The 8,198-nt window shown below is 51.3% G+C and overlaps 1 pseudogene; it reads left to right on the top strand.

Annotated features, from left to right (window-relative positions):
• The first annotated feature begins 2,728 nt into the window (after positions 1 to 2,728).
• LOC123487705 overlaps positions 2,729 to 8,198 on the top strand; it is a 37,155-nt pseudogene continuing 31,685 nt past the window's right edge.

Below are 8,198 nucleotides of genomic sequence, written 5' to 3'. Positions count from 1 at the left end.
GTGCAGGAACCTGGACTTCACCAAATAAATCAGAAATACAGACATTGTCATCCTACAAGAAACATGGCATGGAGGAGACGGACCCACTGGTTGCCCTCTAAGATACAGAGAGCTGGTAGTCCCATCCTACCAGGTGTGAAACAGGGAAGGGACTCAGGGAGTATGCTAATTTGATATAGAGCAGACCTAACTCACTCTATTAAAATCATCAAAACAGGAACATTTACAATTAAAAAGGAAATGATCTCAACAGAGAAAAATGTCCTCCTGTGTGCTACCTATATCATCCCCCCACTAGAATCCCCATACTTTAATGAAGACAGCTTCTCCATCCTAGAGGGGGAGATCAATCCTTTCCAGACCCAGGGACATGTACTAGTCTGTGGCGATGTAAATGCCAGAACTGGACAAGAACCTGACACCCTCAGCACACAGGGGGACAAACACCTACCTGGAGGCGACAGCATTCCCTCCCCCATATGCCCCCCTAGGCACAACTACAACAACATAACCAACAAAAAACGGATCACAACTCCTGCAGCTCTGTCTCACGCTGGGTCTGTACATAGTCAATGGTAGGCTTCGAGGGGACTCCTACGGTAGGTACACCTATAGCTCATCTCTTGGCAGTAGTACTGTAGACTACTTTATCACTGACCTCAACCCAGAGTCTCTCAGAGCGCTTCACAGTCAGCCCACTGACACCCCTATCAGACCAAAGCAAAATCACAGTCTACTTGAACAGAGCAATAATCAACCATGAGCCAAACTGCATACTATTAAGAAATGCTATAGATGGAAGGAGGGTAGTGTAAAAACCTACCAAAAACAAATTGGCCAACAACAAATCCAATCCCTCCTAGACAACTACCTGGACAAAATGTTTTCCTGCAATAGTGAAGGTGTAAACTTAGCAGTAGGATGCCTGAACAATATATTTGACCTATCAGCTAACATATCACATTTAAATTCCAGCAAAAAACCTAAAACAACTAACAACAATGAGAAATGGTTTCATGAAGAATGTAAAAACCTTAGAAAGAAATTGAGAAACCTATCCAACCAAAATCACAGAGAACCAGAAAACCTGAGCTCATACCTTCACTATGGTGAATCACTAAAACAATACAGAAATACACTACGGAAAAGAAGGAACAGCACGTCAGAAAACAGCTCAATGTGATTGAAGAATCCATAGAATCGAACCACTTCTGGGAAAACAAACAACAACACGAAGAGTTATCGATCCAAAATGGAGATGTATGGATAAACCACTTCTCCAATCTTTTTGGCCCTATAACAAATAACAAACAGCAAAAACATACACATGATAATTTACAAAACGTAGAATCAGCTGTTAAAGACTACCAAAACCCACTGGATTCTCCAATTACATTGGATGAGCTACAGGACAAAATACAAACCCTCCAACCCAAAAGGCCTGTGGTGTTGATGGTATACTAAACGCAATGATAAAATATACAGACCACAAATAAAAATGGGCTATTCTTAAACTCTTCAACATCATCCTCAGCTCTGGCATCTTCCTTAATATTTGGAACCAAGGACTGATCACCCCAATCCACAAAAGTGGAGACAAATTTGACCCCAATAATTACCGTGGAATATGCGACAGCAGCAATCTCAGGAAAATCCTCTGCAGTATCATCAACAGCAGACTCCAACATTTCCTCAGTGAAAATAATGTACTGAGCAAATGTCAAATTGGTTTCTTACCAAATTACCGTCACGACAGACCACGTATTCACCCTGTACACCCTAATTGACAAACGAACAAAAACAAAACAAAAGCAAAAGTCTTCTCATGCTTTGTTGATTTAAAAAGCTTTTGACTCAATTTGGCATGAGGGTCTGCTATACAAATGGAAAAGCGGTGTTGGGGGAAAAGTACATAACATTATAAAATCCATGTACACAAACAACAAGTGTGCAGTTAAAATTGGCAAAAAACACACATTTTTTCCCACATTGCCATGGGGTGAGACAGGGATGCAGCTTAAGCCCCACCCTCTTCAACATATATATCAATGAATTGGTGCGGGCACTAGAACAGTATGCAGCACCCGGCCTCACCCTACTAGAATCTGAAGTCAAATGTCTACTGTTTGCTGATGATCTGGTTCTTCTGTCCCCAACCAAGGAGGGCCTACAGCAGCACCTCGATCTTTTGCAAAGATTCTGTCAGACTTGTGAATCTCATTAAGACAAAAATAATGGTGTTCCAAAAAAGGTCCAGTAGCCAAGACAACAAATACAAATTCCATCTAGACACTGTTGCCCTAGAGCACACAAAGAATTATACCTACCTCGGCCTAAAGATCAACACCGCAGGTAACTTCCACAAGGCTGTGAACGATCTAAGAGACAAGGCAAGAAGGGCCTTCAGCGCCATCAAAAGGAACATAAAACTCAACATCCCAATTATGTCATGGTCGTCTATGTCGTCCAAGTATGACCAAGGCGCAACGTGTCCAAGAAACATGACTTTATTAATCAAAGTAACCAAATACAAAACAAAAGACGACTCAAATGAAGTCCACGGTACAACAGACCAAAACGGAACAAAAACCCACAAACACACAGTGAAACCACAACAGTTTAAATATGGCTCCCAATCAGAGATAACGCAGCCGACAGCTGTCACTCGTTACCTCCGATTGGGAGTCACATGAATAATCAAGAACCACCACAACATAGAAATGAACACCTAGAAACCAACATAGAAATACACCCAAAAGAAAATGAACAACCCTGGCTCAATAATCAAAGTCCATGGAGCCAGAGTGTCACAGTACCCCCCTAAAGGTGCGAACTCCGGACGCACCAGCATACAGTCTAGGGGAGGGTCTGGGTGGGCGCTCTGTCCATGGTGGCGGCTCTGGCACTGGTCGTGGTCCCCACCCCCACCATAGTCACTACCCGCTACGTAGCCTCCTCCAAATGACCACCCCCAACTAAACCCCCACAGGATTAAGGGGCAGCACTGGACTAAGAGGCATCACCGGACTCAGGGGCAGCACCGACTAAGGGGCAGCACCGGGCTAAGGGGCAGCACCGGCTAAGGGGCAGCACCGGACTAAGGGGCAGCACCGGGCTAAGGGCAGCACCGGACTAGGGGCAGCACCGGACTAAGGGGGCAGCTCGGACTGAATGGCGGATCCTGGCTGGTTGGCTCTGGCTGATCCTGGCTGGCTGGCGGATCCGGGCTGGACGGCTCTGGCGGATCCTGGCTGGACGGCTCTGGCGGATCCTGGCTGGACGGCTCTGGCGGATCCTGGCTGGACGGCTCTGGCGGATCCTGGCTGGACGGCTCTGGCGGATCCTGGCTAGACGGCTCTGGCGGATCCTGGCTAGACGGCTCTGGCGGATCCTGGCAGGACGGCTCTGGCGGATCCCTGGCAGGGACGGCTCTGGCGGATCCTGGCTGGACGGCTCTGGCGGATCCTGGCTGGGCCGGCTCTGGCGGATCCTGGCTGGACGGCTCATGGCTGGCTGACGGATCTGGCTGCTCATGGCTGGCTGACGGATCTGGCTGCTCATGGCTGGCTGGACGGATCTGGCTGCTCATGGCTGGCTGACGGATCTGGCTGCTCATGGCTGGCTGACGGGTCTGGCTGCTCATGGCTGGCTGACGGATCTGGCTGCTCGTGGCTGGCTGACGGGTCTGGCTGCTCATGGCTGGCTGACGGATCTGGCTGCTCGCGGCTGGCTGACGGATCTGGCTGCTCATGGCTGGCTGACGGATCTGGCTGCTCATGGCTGGCTGACGGATCTGGCTGCTCGTGGCCGGCTGGACGGATCTGGCTGCTCGTGGCTGGCTGACGGATCTGGCTGCTCATGGCTGGTTGGACGGATCTGGCTGCTCATGGCTGGCTGATGGTGCTGGCTGGCGGCTGGCGGTGGAGGCGGACCCCAGCCTCGGATTGCGGTCATCACCTCCCAGCAGGGCGGCTCCCATCTGCAGGAGCTGCTCTTGCTGGCCCCGAACCTGGGCTTCCAGTCTAGTATGGGCTGCGTCGGCTCCCTGCTGATTCCATAGCTGGTGTATGATTCTGTCTGGCGGACGGCTCTAGCGGCTCCTGTCTGGCGGAAGGCTCTAGCGGTCCCGGTCTGGCGGACGGCTCTGAAGGCTCATGGCAGACGGGCGGCTTTGCAGGCTCAGGCACAGACGGGCGGCTTATGCAGCGCTTGGCAGACGGGCAGTTCAGACGCCATAGGGCAGACGGGCAGTTCAAGCGCCGTTGGGCAGACGGGCAGTTCAGGCGCCCGTTGGGCAGACGGCCAGTTCCAGGCGCCATTGGGCAGACGGCAGACTCTGGCCGGCTGGCGACGCACCCCGTAGGCTTCGGTGGCGTGGAGCAGGAACAGGCCGGGCTGGACTGGTGACGCACCCCGTGAGGATTCGTGCGTGGAGCAGGAACAGGCCGGGCTGGACTGGTGACGCACCCGTAGGGATCGTGCGTGGAGCAGGAACAGGCCGGGCTGGGCTGGTGACGCACCCGTAGGATTCGTGGCGTGGAGCAGGAACAGGCCGGGCTGGGCTGGCGACGCGCACCGTATCCTGGTGCGAGTGGCCGGAACAGGCCGGGCCGGGCTGGCGACGCACATCGTGGACCTGGTGCGTGGAGTAGGAACAGGCCGGTCCGTACCGGGAACACACACCACTGGCCTTAACTGGGGATCAGGAACGGGCCGGACCGGACTGGTAACACACTTCAGTCTCTCACGCCGTGCCACAACAACTTCCCTCCCTCTACTCGCCAAGGGCTCCCGTAATCCGATAGCCTTCTCTCCTCCTGCTGCCCAGGCGCCCAAGCCATGTGCCCCCCAAAAATTTTTTGGGGGTTGCCTCTCGTCCTTCCCGACGATGGCCCTGCTGATGCCGTTGCTCCTCTCCTGCCAGGTTCTCCCCCTTCATCGCCCTCCGGTACCGGACGGCCTCCTCCTGCGTAATATGTCCCCAGCCGAGGAGGACATCCACCAGCGTTCTCTCCATACCTGGCGCTTCCTCCCAAGAAATTCTTGGGTAGTACTCTCGGGCTTCCAGCCTTGCCTCCGTGCTGCCTCCTCATATCGCCGCCTCTCGGCTTTAGCTGCCTCCCGCTCTTCCACGAGGACGGCGATATTCTCCCGGTTGATCCCAAGGCCCCTTACCATCCAGAATCTCCTCCCATGTCCATGAATCCTTTATGGGAGTCCATAAATCCTGTGTAGGTAGGTCCTGTTGCCGCTTGACACGCTGCTTGGTCTTTTTGTGGTGGGTTTTTCTGTCATGGTCGTCTATGTCGTCCAAGTATGACCAAGGCGCAACGTGTCCAAGAAACATGACTTTATTAATCAAAGTAACCAAATACAAAACAAAAGACGACTCAAATGAAGTCCACGGTACAACAGACCGAAAACGGAACAAAAACCCACAAACACACAGTGAAACCACAACAGTTTAAATATGGCTCCCAATCAGAGATAACGAGCCGACAGCTGTCACTCGTTACCTCCGATTGGGAGTCACATGAATAATCAAGAACCACCACAACATAGAAATGAACACCTAGAAACCAACATAGAAATACACCCAAAAGAAAATGAACAACCCTGGCTCAATAATCAAAGTCCATGGAGCCAGAGTGTCACAAATTAGGATCTGGCTAAACACACTTCAATCAGTTATCGAACCCATTGCCCTCTATGGTTGTGAGGTCTGGGGTCCACTCACCAACCAAGAATTCACAAAATGGGACAAACACCCCATTGAGTTTCTGCATGCAGAATTCTGCAAAAATATACTTATTGTACAATGCAAAACCCCAAACAATGCATGCAGAGCAGAATTAGGACTATACCCACTAGTTAACTAAATCCAGAAAAGAGCTGTTAAATTCTACAACCACCTAAAAAGGAAGCGATGCCCACATTCCACCACAAAGCCCTCACCTATAGAGAGATTAACCTGGAGAAGAGTCCCCTCAGCAAGCTGGTTCTGGGGCTCTGTTCACAAACACAAACAGACCCCACAGAGCCCCAGGACAGAATCACATTTAGCCCAAACAAATTATGAGAAAGCAAAAAGATAGCTTTTTGACACACTGGAAATAATCAAACAAAAAAACAGAGCAAATTGGAATGCCATCTGGCTCTAAACAGAGAGTACCCAGTGGCAGAATACCTGACCACTGTGACTGACCCAAAATTAAGAAAATCCTTGACTATGTAAAGACACAGTGAGCATAGCCTTGCTATTGAGAAAGCCCGGCTATTAGCACACTGCCCACAAAATGAAACTGAGCTGCACTTCTTAACCTCCTGCCAAATGTATGACCACATTAGAGACACATGTTTCCCACAGATTACACAGACCCACAAAGAATTTGTAAACAAATCAAACATTGATAAACTCCCATCTCTGTTAGGCAAAATACCGCAGTGTGCAATAACAGCAGCAAGATTTGTGAAAGCACCTAAAGCGTTTAAAGCAAAACATCTAACCAATGACCAGCAAGCGAAGGTTAACTGATGCAGATCAGTACTGGAGGGAAGTGGGGCAGATGGATTTGTGTTACAGGACCGGTGACAGCCCACCACCTAGACGCAGAGAGGGAGAGGTTCTGTGTGGCCCGTTACCCTATTTAGTGCACTACCTTGGACCACAGCCCTTTGGGAATATGCAATATAAAGGGAATAGGGGGTGCTGTTTGGGATGGGGCCTAGGCGTGCTGGCAGTACCACGCCAACCCTGCATCCTCACACCGCCGGCTAAGCAACAGGATAAAACAGGGGGATCAACAGTCCTCCTCTCCTCCTCTCCCTCACAGCCGAATGGACGGATGAGGGCAGAGGAACATTTACAACAGGCGGGATGACATCTCTGCACCGCACCCACCGTGAGGGATGAGGCTAACTGAGAGAACACCCTATTCCCTACATAGTGCACTACCTTGGACCAGGCCTATATAGGGAATAGGGTGCCATTTGGGACTCGGACATGGTGCAGCGACCACGGCAGGGAGAGAGAGATCCTGCAGAAAACGGACAACTCATCTGCTGACTTATCTGAGGTTGGCAACCAGCTCCGCCTCTTCAACAGGACCCTCCTCAACCCTACAGGTCTCTGAGTGTTCAACAGGACCCTCCTCAACCCCTACAGGTCTCTGAGTGTTCAACAGGACCCTCCTCAACCCTACAGGTCTCTGAGTGTTCTACAGGACCCTCCTCAACCCTACAGGTCTCTGAGTGTTCAACAGGACCCTCCTCAACCCCTACAGGTCTCTGAGTGTTCAACAGGACCCTCCTCAACCCTACAGGTCTCTGAGTGTTCAACAGGACCCTCCTCAACCCTACAGGTCTCTGAGTGTTCTACAGGACCCTCCTCAACCCTACAGGTCTCTGAGTGTTCAACAGGACCCTCCTCAACCCTACAGGTCTCTAAGTGTTCAACAGGACCCTCCTCAACCCTACAGGTCTCTGAGTGTTCAACAGGACCCTCCTCAACCCTACAGGTCTCTGAGTGTTCTACAGGACCCTCCTCAACCCTACAGGTCTCTGAGTGTTCAACAGGACCCTCCTCAACCCTACAGGTCTCTGAGTGTTCAACAGGACCCTCCTCAACCCTACAGGTCTCTGAGTGTTCAACAGGACCCTCCTCAACCCTACAGGTCTCTGAGTGTTCAACAGGACCCTCCTCAACCCTACAGGTCTCTGAGTGTTCTACAGGACCCTCCTCAACCCTACAGGTCTCTGAGTGTTCAACAGGACCCTCCTCAACCCTACAGGTCTCTGAGTGTTCAACAGGACCTCCTCAACCCTACAGGTCTCTGAGTGTTCAACAGGACCCTCCTCAACCCTACAGGTCTCTGAGTGTTCAACAGGACCCTCCTCAACCCTACAGGTCTCTGAGTGTTCAACAGGACCCTCCTCAACCCTACAGGTCTCTGAGTGTTCAACAGGAGGACCCTCCTCAACCCTACAGGTCTCTGAGTGTTCAACAGGACCCTCCTCAACCCTACAGGTCTCTGAGTGTTCAACAGGACCCTCCTCAACCCTACAGGTCTCTGAGTGTTCAACAGGAGGGCCCTCCTCAACCCTACAGGTCTCTGAGTGTTCAACAGGACCCTCCTCAACCCTACAGGTCTCTGAGTGTTCAACAGGACCCTCCTCAACCCCTACAGGTCTCTCCAGTG

The sequence above is a fragment of the Coregonus clupeaformis genome, unplaced genomic scaffold (genome assembly GCF_020615455.1).
Source record: "Coregonus clupeaformis isolate EN_2021a unplaced genomic scaffold, ASM2061545v1 scaf1812, whole genome shotgun sequence".
Taxonomy (NCBI): Eukaryota; Metazoa; Chordata; class Actinopteri; order Salmoniformes; family Salmonidae; genus Coregonus; species Coregonus clupeaformis.
This window is presented reverse-complemented; position numbering and strand designations above follow the sequence as displayed.